General features: G+C 41.3%; 2 pseudogenes; one reads left to right on the top strand and one right to left on the bottom strand.

Annotated features, from left to right (window-relative positions):
* The first annotated feature begins 2,196 nt into the window (after window positions 1-2,196).
* On the top strand, window positions 2,197-3,144 carry LOC102848289 (annotated as a pseudogene).
* Window positions 3,145-4,735: 1,591 nt separating this feature from the next.
* LOC102847078 lies at window positions 4,736-5,939 on the bottom strand (annotated as a pseudogene).
* Window positions 5,940-12,585: the final 6,646 nt, after the last annotated feature.

The following is a 12,585-nucleotide window of genomic DNA, read 5'->3' as shown; positions in this document are numbered from 1 at the left end:
ATGTGATTTGTCATCCAGTATTAAGTTTCTAGTCATTGATTTTTGTGTTAAAAATAGGGAAGAGGGAAACTGCAGCTTTCAACAGACTCCTTGATTTGGTGAGCTCTACAAATGATGAGTAAATTCTAATTATGCCTCTGGATAGTGGATCTCAAGCATTTCTTTCAGGCTTTAATTTGCTAAAGCTGTGCACATATTGTAAAAAAAAATAGATTATTTTAGGGCGACGTAGGTGTAGGATTATTGCTTATGTCATTTCTTAAGCAGTTATGCTCTTAATGCTTAAAAAGAAGGCTAGCATTGTTTGCACAAAAAGTTGGTGATTCCCTCCCCCAAATAGTAATGAAATTACTTTTGTTGAGTAAACTTTTTATGTCATCTTATAATAAAAGCTGAAAAAAATCCCTTTGTTTCTATTTATAAAAAGAAAAGCTTTTCTATATGTACCCTTGGTAAGAGATTTTGAAGAAATCATGTAAGATGATAAAACATTTGAATGGTACAATAGGTGTAAAAAAAATTCAGTTTAAAAGAACGTTTGTTTTTACATTAAATGTTTATTTGAAATCAAATGATTTTGTACATAAAGTTCAATAATATAAAAACGATGTGTTTTGTTCATGCTTTTTTGTTACGCATTTTTATGTTGTGTTCATCAGGTATTTTATTAGCAGAATCAAAATCCAGAAAAATCCACAAAATAATAAAATCCACCTAGTCAGACAGTGAGGTTGGCTCAAAAATGAAGGGTTTACTGCAGTCCCAAAGGTGCATGTTTCAAATCCACCAGATGCTCTGCTGGAGAAGGAGGGGCTATCTCCTCCTGTGCCAGTCATATCCGATTTGAAGGTACACAACAAGGGGGGGAGGGGAAGCGGAGTGGGTTTCAGGGCTGTTTGTACATGAGGTCGCTTTGAGTCGCAAATGGCCCATAACAACAATGATAAGAATAGAAGGGGATAATGTGAGATCTTGCTTCTGGGTCTAGTAACAGCAATTATAGTTAGTGTTTTATGTGATTTTTATAAACAGAAAATGAGAGTTGGTCTTCAAGAGTAAGTGAAAGACAAGGCCATTGTAATAATTGGTCAAATTAAAAATTTCCTGAATTCTTAAATGGGAAGCTTGACATTGAACAGAGAGGCGGAAAGACATAAAATAGTTATGCTACCATTTTTCTTATGTTTCCATATTTGTTTGGTAGAGTGTCCCTAGAAAGAAAAGTCTTCACTTTCAGGGAAGACAGGTGAACTGAAGGATGAAAGGGAAGTTGTCATCACTCTACCATTTTTGAAACATCTGACTCTACTGCTTTTTTAAAATTTGTATTTCTAGTACTTAACTTTTTAAAATAGGGGAAACACGAAGAGGGTTGTTTTTCTCACTGAAATACAGATAAAATGGTAAGTGCCAGCACAGAACTGGAAACATCTAGATGGCTTAGCAGAATACTACTATACTGTAGAAGTTCACTGCCAAAAATAGTCCTGAAGCTAATATGTTTAAATTTTCTGTCTACTGAAGTAATCTAATAGTATACTGCCTGTAGGAAGGTATACATTTTTAAGATGCTTACAGTATATGCCATAAGAGGTTTTTAATAGTTCCTAGTTTTTTAAACACTCATTTTTTAGTTATCCATCAGACTCTTCCTCTCCTGATTTAAACATGTCTCTTTCTAGTCTTGAACGATCATTCCATATACAGTCTTCACTCCCAGTAGTAAGTGGTAATTAGTAAGTTACCAGGGCACAGCACACCTTGATAATTTTCAGGAAGCAAGCACAGATGGAGTTTCTGGAGCATCTTATGTTTCCATATATTGTCACCCAACCAAACCATAACTGACCCTCCAGCAGATTTTTAAAGGTCTTGGATTACACATGAGATTTCTCCCTTAGAGTTGCTGGTGGATTCAAACCAACACAGAAGCTGTAGCCTTGGGGTTAGTAGCACTTCTCCCTGTGGACAACACTGCCAGGGTGACTTGATTTGTGGATTTTTAAGAGTGGTGCTATTTCTTGCTCTGCCCCAGCTTTCCATCTTTGCTTACCCCTCTGCTTGCTACCCTTGATCCCCAGCAGCTCCTGCTCTCTCCCCTGAAGGGGCTCAGCTTTGCGGACAAAGAGAACGCGCGCCCCCTGCCCCCCCTCCCCCAGTGGTGCCTGTGTCCTGGAGCCAGAGAAAACTAAAGTACCTGCCCCTAGCTCTGAAGATGAACCATTGTACCATTGCTTAGAGAACACCTGCGGCTTTGTCGTTTTTCCTGTTGAATACCATGACATTTGGCAGATGTCTAAGAAAGCTCAGGCTTCCTTTTGAAACACCAAGGAGATTGATCTTTCCAAAGACATTTAGCACTGGGAAGCCCTTAAGTCTGAGGAGAGTTACTTTATATCCCATGTTCTGGCCTTCTTTGCTGCAAGTGATGGCACAGTGAATGAAAACCTGGTGGAGCGGTTTAGCCAAGAAGTCCAGATTACAGAAGCCCGCTGTTTCTATGGCTTCCAAATTGCCATGGAAAACATACATTCTGAAATGTATAGTCTCCTTATTGACACATTAAAGATCCTAAGGAATGGGAATTTCTCATCAATGCCATTGAAACAATGCCCTGTGTAAAGAAGGCAGCAGACTGGGCCTTGCGTTGGGCTGGGAACAAAGAAATTACCTACGGAGAGAGTGTCGTAGCCTTTGCAGCAGTGGAAGGAATCTTCTCCAGTTCTTTTGCATCAATATTCTGGCTCAAGAAATGAGAACTGGTGCCTGGCCTCACATTTTCCAGTGAACTTACTAGCAGAGATGAAGGCTTACACTGTGACTTTGCTCACCTGCTGTTCAAACACCTGGTAGACAAAAGGAAAAAAGTCATTGTTAATGCTGTTAGGATGGAGCAGGAGTTACTTCCTGAGGCCTCGCCTGTGAAGCTTATTGGGATGAGTTGTACCTTAACGGCATAGAACTTTGAATTTGTGGCAGACAGACTAATGTTAGAACTGGGTTTTAACAAGGTGTTCAGAGTAAATCCATTTGATGTGCAGGGAGGGAAGACTAACTTCTTTGGGAAGTGCATAGGTGAGTATCAGGATGGAAGTGATGTTGAGTCCAACCGAGAACTCTTTCACCTTGGATACAGATTTCTAAATGAACAGAAGATGTGCTCTTATGTGGCTGATGATTTTTTCCCCCTCCTCTTATCTAAAAGGGAAAAAAAATAAGCTGCTTTAAATGTTTCAAACAGTCAAGGCTTCAGCTGTGACTCACCAATGAGGAACTATATGTTGTTACGTGCCGTCGAGTCGCTTGCGAGTCATAGCGACCTTATGTACAACAGCCCTAAACTCCGCTCTGTCCTGTGCCAATCGCACTGTCTCTGACACTCCCATCCCAATTATCCCAGTCACTGAATCAATCCACCTCATAGAGGGCCTTCCTCTCCTGTGCTGTCCCTCCACCCTCCCAAGCATGATGTCCCTCTCCAAGGACCAGTCTCTCCTCACAACATGTCCAAAGTATGTTAGATGGAGCCTCAGAATCCTTGCCTCCAAGGAGCCACCTGGTTTAACCCTTTCCAGGACAAGTCTGTTTGTTTTCCTAGCAGTCCATGGTATTCTCAATACTTTTTTCCAGCACCACAGCTCAAAGGTATCAATTCTCCTCCTATCCTCCTTGGTCATTGTCCAGCTCTCTGATGCGTAACAAGTGATTGCGAAGACCATGGCCTGTATCAGATGCACCTTAGTCTCCAGAGAGACACCATTGCTCTTCAGTACTTTGGAGAGTTCCCTAACATCAGACTTTCCCATGGCAATGCGCCTTTTAATTTCCTGGCTGCTGATGCCAAGACTGTTGACTGGAGCCAAGCAAACTAAAGCTGTGTACAATCTCAATCTCTTCACCTCAAAAGCAGTCTTGTTTATTAAAAATGCTAATGCTGTTGGCCAGAATGAAAGGATTTTAAGACAGGCTGCTTCACTTTTTATGAAAGGTCACTGTTTGTTGTAAGCAGGCCAACTGTAGAGGACTTTGTCCTGTAACTGCCAGTAGAAAATTTTGGTTTAGAATGAGGAGACCCTCTAATTTATTCCAACAGGATTAAGCATTCAGTCATTTGGCAGGTATCAAGTTTTACTTTGAGTTTGTACATAAAATGCGCATATCTGGACTGACTGAGCTTGAGTCATGTGGGAAGGGCAATACCATTTCATTTCTCAGATTGTGTTTCCCCAACTTCTGGCAACATGACTTAGTCTAGTTCATAAAGAACCCATTCAAGATCTTGTCCCTACTAAGTGGTAAAGCTAAGACTGAAATGGGGTCTGCTAAAAATTATTCCATTGCTCTTAATACATGTTTTTTCCCCTTTAATCCTTTTATGTATATCTATAGTTTATAATTGATTAAATATTGCTCAGTGCAAGCTGAATAAAAAAGGTGATGCTATTTTTAATTATTTTAGTCTGAAACACCAAGGTGCTAGCTATTGTGTGTGATGTTGATATAATTGTAAACAATAGCTTTTCATCCCAAAGGCATGTTACCAAAGAAATAATTATAATAACCTCTTCACCCCACATCCCTCCGATTTGTCAAACTCCAGGAAGGTCTGGATGCAGAGGCTGTGTGGGAGGGACTCCTTTTCAGACATGGGTTGTGTGTTTTTTCTTGGTTGTGTTCATTGCTGGTGACAGTTTGTGGCTCTTTATGGGTTTTGGGAAACCTTGGCAGTAACAATTTACACTTCATCACAGGCCTGCATTGTCCCAAGCTCGTGGCCATTCCCAGATATCTTTTAGTCACCGAATGGGGACTGGGCCCCAAACATATAGCAGTTGAGCCACATGGTACAAGCCTGGGTGGCTTGGGACAAGTAATTGGCATTGTCTGAGTCTGCGAAGATAGTGGCAGCCAGTGCAAACTTGGAGTTGCCAGCCCTCTATGGTATTGAACTTCAGGCCCTGGCTCACCGGTCTGAAGTTGATCTCCTTTGCGATGGTCATGTGGTGTTGCACGTCTCCAAACACTGCACTGGATGAAGTAGTCATAGTCAACTACAGGCTCACCATCAATCACACAGCAGCTTTACTTCTTGCTTCCCAGAATGGATATAGCCAACAATCTTCTTAAACTGCTTCTTGTTCACCTGCATCCCCTGCTCAGTCTTGCTGTCAAAGAGGTTACCAACCACAGGCTGGCCCAGGTGACACGGCTCCAGAAACTGCACATCCTTATACAGAAGGTCTGGGAGCCGGCGCTGCAGTACTGGCTCTGATTGAAGAACAGGGCAAAGGAGGCCTTCTCCAGTCCTTGTCAGCCTCTGACATGATGGTGGGGCTCTTTCCTCCCAGCTCCAGGGTCACCCTTTTGAGGTTGCTGTCCCTGCAACCACCTGAATGAGGCGGCCAACCTCCGTGGAGCCTCTGAACACCACCTAGTTCACATCCTTGTTGGAAGCAATGGCTGTGGGGCTATATCCAGGCATAGTGTTGACAACGTCCGGGGCAAAACCATTCTCCTTAATCAAGTGGGCCACACTGAGGGTGGTGAGTTAAGTCAGCTCAGCTACTTCCATTACAATCCTATTTCCTGTTGCGAGGGTGGGGCCCAATTTCCAGGCTTGCATCAAGAATGAAGTTCCAGGGATGATCTGCCCACACACCCTGACAGGCTACTGGGTGCATAGCGGAAGACATCCCCATAGATGGGAATGTTTTTCCCGCTGTATGTGTCAGACCAGCCTGCATAGTAACACTTGAAGATCATGCCCAGAGCCACAACATAGGTGATGTAGGGCTTGCCATTGTCCAGAGTCTCCAAAGCCTTGTCCCCTTGTGCTACGTGGCAGATGACCTGTCCACTGCATGGGTTGATGGCCGGGAATGTTTCTTGCTGACAGTGTTGTGCCACTTACTGTTCATGAAGATCTTGTTGCTGAACATAGTGACTTTGCCTTCTGTATACTACTACTGCAAGTGAGTTGATACTACTGCAAGTGACTTTATACCATTTGTTGAAGTAACATGGTTTTCCTATTTAGAAAGGGATTTTATTGTTACTTTTGTGATTTGAATGAAAGTTTACAAAGCAAGTTGATTTTGCACTCAATCATCTGTACACAAATGCCGTTAATTACAAGACCTCTTTGTGACTACATGCTTCCCATTTCCTTCTGGTGATTCTCATTCCATCAATCCTATCGTTTGCTGCCTTATAAGCTCTCCCCTACACAGGTGTTGACCTTTTTGTTCTTATGTGGTTTATTTTAGATGGTGAGTTCCTCCTTAGTTTTATTCAATTTAGAGGCCTATTGTGAGCCTGAAAGATGAGACACAGTTTAGTTTTCTTCCACATTTACAGGGCTACTAAAAGCCTAAGTTTCTGTAGTTCCACTAGTTTGTAGGATCAGTTAGGCCCAGCCATTTATATATGTTGAGAGTTGAAACCTACAGTATCTCGACTCTGCCGAGGACCTATGGAGAGGTTAGCAGCAGAGGACAGGTTCTCCAAGACTTCTTCTGGTCTCAGGATAGTGGAGATTGAAGTTCGCCTGGTCTATTAGTCCCTTGGACAAATTGTTTCTAGGTCTCTGATTTTCTTCCTTTTTTCATGTTTAGGAAAGATAGAGATGAATAGTTGATCCTTAGACTAAAAATGCTTTTAAGATTCAGCTGCTGCTCACCAAAGTCAAATGTAGAATAATGTAGAATATTGCTTTTGTGGATTGTGTGATGCCAGTTGACCTTAGTGCACCTCCACCACTCTCCTAGAGTCTGGTTCTCAGGCCCTAGGACAAGCAACACACTCCCTTGGTGTCAGGTTCTGACTAAAAAGTGTACTTAACTTACTACCCCATGTTGGCTCTGCTGGATACAGAGATACATTTGCAGCATATACTCACATGAATGTATAATTATTTGCCAAGCCTACATGTGGAGTCCTTGCACATGCTTATTCATCTTGACTATCTATGTGTCTACTTGCAGATTAATGTTTATTATTATTGGGAGGCTGAATATGTTTACCTTTATTGACTGTATTTCTTCTGCACTTCTCTGTACCTTCTCTTTCTGTTCCATTCTGCATGTACCTTAATCTGTTGGTGGACAGTTGCAATGTTTCTGTTCTTTGCTGTTGTTGTATGCATGGATCTCTTCTTGTCACAGCTGTCTCTTTAGGCTGTACACCTCATCCTAGCTGGATCAGCTTCTTAGAGAAGTGCCAAATACTTTCCATAGTGGTTGCAGCCTTTTACAATGCCACCAACAGTGAGAGTTCATGTATCTCTACGTTTTAGACAGTGTTTCATATCCTAGGATGAAAATGGCAATCTTATGTAACAATTTGTGTACATTTTATTTTATAATATTGTAGTTACAGTTCCATATTTGATAGTTCCTACACATTAATTACAACAGATTCATTTTTATTGGAGAAAGTGCAACCAGAGTCTTCCTTGGAGGTAACGATGGTGAAACTTGGTCTCACATACTTTGGGCATGTAGTCAAGAAAAGCTTGTTCTTGGAGCAACACTGATTACTGGGAAATGTGGAGGATCAGTGGCAGAGAAGACAGCCCTCAAAGAGACAGACTGACACAGTGACTACCAAAAATAGGCATAAAGCATGGTGGGTATCGGGATGATACAAGATAAGGCAATGTGCAGACCTACTGATCATAGAGCCTCTGTATATTACCTTTTCCTTCACCCAATTTATCTATTTTTCTTATTCCTTCATTCCCATGCCTGGTAATTGTCTGAAACTGTGTGTGAACCTCCCCTAGCTACATCCGTGTTACATGACGTTTTATGCTGCACTCTTTTTTGTGGTGTTGGTGAATTTATTTGTTCCATTTCTTTTTCTGTGCTACATTCATTTTGTTGATTGTTTTTCTGTGTCCTTCCTAGCTGCTGTTTCAGCATTTTCTAAGTCTTAATGATTCACTGATGGCCTGTTGCACAGCTGGCACCAGTCTGGCCTGGACTGCTGATACTGTGCTGCCTCAACGATTCTTTCTGCAAATGTTGTCAGTCTCAGCCTTGGGTAGCCCCTCAGTGAGGTCCATGTGTAAATTGCTTTTTGTGGTTTTTTTTAAAAAGTATTTGCTATGAATGATTCATTGAGTACACAAAATTCAATAATTGTATGCCCAGACTCATTTCTGTCACCAAGTTCATACTTTCTACCATTGTTTCCAACTTTTGCCTTACAGTGACCAATAATTATCTGTACATTTTTACTGTGTGTTTGCAAAAGTTGGTAGAAATTCTCAATCTCCTTTTGCTTTGGATGTTGTGTATATATTTGAAACAGTCATATTAACAGGTCCTCCTTGTATGCATATGGATCATAGCCTACCACTCACGACACTGTACTTCAGGATAGAACTTGAAATTGTTTTTTTAACTGTGGATGCAACATCATTTGTACTCTGTTTTTCATTCTCAGCATAGTATACCATCTGATTCAAAGTGGCCAAGACATTTCATCTCACTCATGCTAGAATGTCGATGTTCCATTTAATTTTCCACAACTTAAAGTTTTCCAGCGTTCATACTCTGTACCTTCCATGTTCCGATTATTAAAGGATGTTTGCAATTTGACTGACTGCTGATCTGGGCTCTACCTCTAAAACTATATCTAAACTTGATGGTTTAAAATTAAAACTGCATTGTTTCTTTTCTCCATACCTATTTAACCTATATGCTTAGCAAATTGTTCTAGAAGTTGGACTTTATGAAGAAGAATATGGGAGTAGGATTGGAGAAAGACTCATCAATAGCATTCTTTTTTAGTTTTATTTTTTTTTTTGGTTGTGTACCATTGAATCCTATTTGACTGGCACAGGAGATTGGCCCTCTTTCTCCAGGGGAGCATCTGGTGGATTTGAACTGTGTGCCTTTAGAATTGTAGTGCAGTTTTTTGCCACTAGGCCACCAGAGCTTCCTATCAATAGCATTCTTTATGCAGATGACACAACCTTGCTTGCTGAAAGTAAGGACTTGAAGCACATGATGTAAAAAATTAAATAATACAGCCTTCAATATGGATTGCATCTCAACATCAAGAAAATTGAAACTGAACCAACAGGCAACATCATGATGGATAGAAAAAGGATTGAGACTGTTAACTTCATCTTACTTGAATCCACAATTAATGTGCTTGGTACCAACAGTCAGTCAGGAGATCAGAAGATGTACTGTACTGGGAAAGTCTGTAGTCAGGAACTGCTCCAAATTATTGATGAGTAATGATGTTAGTTTGAGGACTAAAGTGCTCCTGATTCATGTCATGGTCTCTTTAGTTACATGGTATGCATCTGAGAGCTGGGCAATGACTAAGGATGACAGAAGAATTGATCCCTTTCAACTGTGGTGTTGGAGAAGAGCCCTGAAGTTTCCATGGACTGCCAAAACAAACAGCTATGTCTTAGAAAAGGTGCAGCCAGAGGGCTCTTTGGAGGCAAAGATGATGAAGCCTCATTTCTCATACTTTGGGCCTGTTGCTAAGAGAAATTAGTCTTTGGAGAGAGAGATCATGCTTGAGAAGGTGGAAGGATGGTGAAGGAGAGGAAGACCCTTAACCACGTGGATTGACACAGTGATTGAAGTAATGGGATTGAGAGTGTCAGAGACAGTGAGGATAGGACAGGGTTCAGAGCAGTTGTTCTTAGGATAAATGTGAATCATACCGGACAGTACTTAACAAAAGCAACAGGAGATGTACATAGTGAATTGTGCTACTAATGCAAAGGCTGCGTGTTTCTGGCAGTTCAATCCACCAGCAGCTCAGTGGTACAAAGATGGGCAGTCTCCTCTCTTGCAATTTCAAGCCTCAGACCTGAGCGAGAGTCTCTTTGAGTTGTAACCAACTGAATGACGGTGAGTGAATATCCTCCTATAGAGAAACACTCCATAAGCATTACATTTACCTTTTATCTTTTTTTAATGTTTTATATATTAAAATCCAAAATGTAGCTTCGAAATTTCTACATCTGAGCTTGATTTCCTCCTATGACTCCTGCTAAGTACAACTAAAGTTTGGTTGTTGTGTTTAGGTTGTTGCCAGGGCTGACTCAGCAACCCTGTGCACAGCAGAATGGAAGCTCGTCAGGTTAGGGCCACCCTCTCCCTCTGCTGTGCTTACCTGCACTGTTAAGTGTGTCAACCATCTCCTCGAGCATCTCCCTCTGTTTGGCTCTCTACTTTTCTACGTGTGATGTCACTTACAGGGGCCGGCCCCTCTTGACAGCATGCTCTGTCTTGCTTATTCACTGGCAATTTTATTTAAAAAAATTACTTCATTACTTTTAATGAACATTTACAGAGATTTTGGATTTCCATTCATTCATTGTTGTAGTTTTCTTCCTGCCCAGCCCTCCCCTCCAACCCCCCCACCCACCCAGTTCACTCCTCTCTTTGAAAAGCAAAAGAAAAATTCCTTCTTTGGTATACAATCCCCCTGCACCCTCCCACCGCACCAAGTACACTCCACTATGCAACCTTAGTTCTGGACTCTGTGATAACCATAATACCCTATCATATATCGCTTTTAAATTATTCTCTCCCTCATCTGTTTCAATGCAGTATACATAATTTATCTGGTTTTTCTCAGTCTTATCCCAACCCTGTGCTTTGAGGCTGGACACTGTGACACTGATGTGTCAAATGCTTTAATGGTTGGCTACTCAATTGGGACAGAGAGTGGGGTGGAGCTCCCTGATTAAAACAAGCTTAGAAGGAGGAATGGCATCCACTTCTGTAATAGCTTGCCTCTAGAAACCCTATGAACCTGGAGAGAGGATGAAAGGCATCCAAGCGTCGAGGACTCTCCTTCACAGGGCCGTTACAAGTTGCCTGCGACTTGACGGCACTTAACAACAAAAACAATATCCCAACCCTAATGTCAGTCCCATTCTACAACAGTGGCACCATGCAATCTTGTCCTTTTGTGACTGAGATATTTCACTCAGCATAATGTCCTGCAGGCTCACCCATTTTGAATAATATTGCATGAGTTCCTGGTCTTTCAATGCAGCGTAGTATTCCATTGTATGAATATACCACAGCTGCTCTACCCATTCGTTTATTGATGGGCACCTGGGTTGTTTCCAACTCCTTGCTATTGTGATCTAAGCCGTGATAAACATGGGTGTGCATATATCTGCTTGGATGTCAGTTATGGTCTCTTTGGGGTATATTCCCAGTAGTGGAATTGCTGGGTCAAATGGTATCTCTATTTGCAACTTTTTGAGAAAGCGCCATACCGCTTTCCACAGTGGTTGTACCATTTTACCCTCCCACCAACAGTGAATAAGGGTTCCAGTTTCTCCACAACCTCACCAGCATTTGTTGCTTGCTGTTCTGTTAAATTTTGCTATTCTGACTGGGGTGAGATTATATCTCATAGTTGTTTTGATTTGCATCTCTCTTAGGGCAAGGGATTTTGAACATTTCTTCATGTGCTTTTTGGCCATCTGAACGTCTTCTATGGTCTTAGATGTTCATATCCTGTGCCCATTTTTCTATTGGATTATTTACCTTTATCTTGTTGTGGTGCTCAAGTATTTTACAAATTCTAGATATAAGTCCCGTATCTGACATGTCATTCCCAAATACTTTTTCCCAGTCTGTGGCTTCCCTTTTTACCCTGTTGGAGAAGTTTTTGGATGTGCAGCGATTTTCACATTCATATGAAACAAGTGAAAATGTTATGGCTTGGGTCAGGTATGCCTTAAGTCTTTAAAAAAAAAACCAATCCAACAAAACCACCACACCTAAAAGAAAAAGCAAAGACAGAGAGAAGATATGTCCCAAAGGAAAAGACCAAAGGAATGGACCAACTTCTGTCCTCCAGCGGAAAAGGATTAATAATGGAAGCCAGCCCTTAAGTCTCTAAACTTCCATAGCACTTTAAAGGCATCCTTTGCAGCAGAAGTGCCCAATGTAATATGCTGTTTGGTTTCTTGACTGCTACTGCCATGTATGTTGATGGTGGGTCCAAAAATCCTAGGCACTATATATGAAACAATCATAAGATGACTCTGAAAAGATAAATTCTGGCCTCCAAATGACACGAAAGTGAGTTTTCTATTTGTCTCAAATACACCAACCTTGGGGCTGATAAAAATCTCTAACATGGACAAATAAAAAGAGAGCCACAAGAAAAATTGACTCTTTCTAGCCGAAAGACCAGGAAATACACAGTCTAGCTAGAGAGAAAATTTATATGCAACCACTGCCTTACTCCTGTAGCACCCTAAGAAGAGATACAAATTCCCAAAGCCTATGGATGAATGTGACATCATTTGGAATAAGGGTCTTTGCAGATGTAATTAAGAGGCTATGAGATTAAACCATCCTTGATTTTCGTTTGGCTCTAAATGCAATAAAAAGTCCCTATAAAATAAAAAAAAAAAAAGACCACGTGAAGATGATCGGAATTAAGCAGTAACAAGCCACAGGATTCAGAATAGGGGTCACCAGAAGAGGCAAGGAAGGCTTCTTCCCTGGATCCTTAAGAGAGAATGTGATGCTGATGACACCTGAGTTTAGATTTCTAGCCTCCAGAAGAATACACTGTTGT

The sequence above is a fragment of the Elephantulus edwardii genome, unplaced genomic scaffold, assembly GCF_000299155.1.
Source record: "Elephantulus edwardii isolate Elephantulus edwardi_28Jun2011 unplaced genomic scaffold, EleEdw1.0 scaffold00094, whole genome shotgun sequence".
Taxonomy (NCBI): domain Eukaryota; kingdom Metazoa; phylum Chordata; class Mammalia; order Macroscelidea; family Macroscelididae; genus Elephantulus; species Elephantulus edwardii.
The sequence above is the reverse complement of the archived record's forward strand: the minus strand, read 5'-3'. Positions and strand labels throughout refer to the sequence as shown.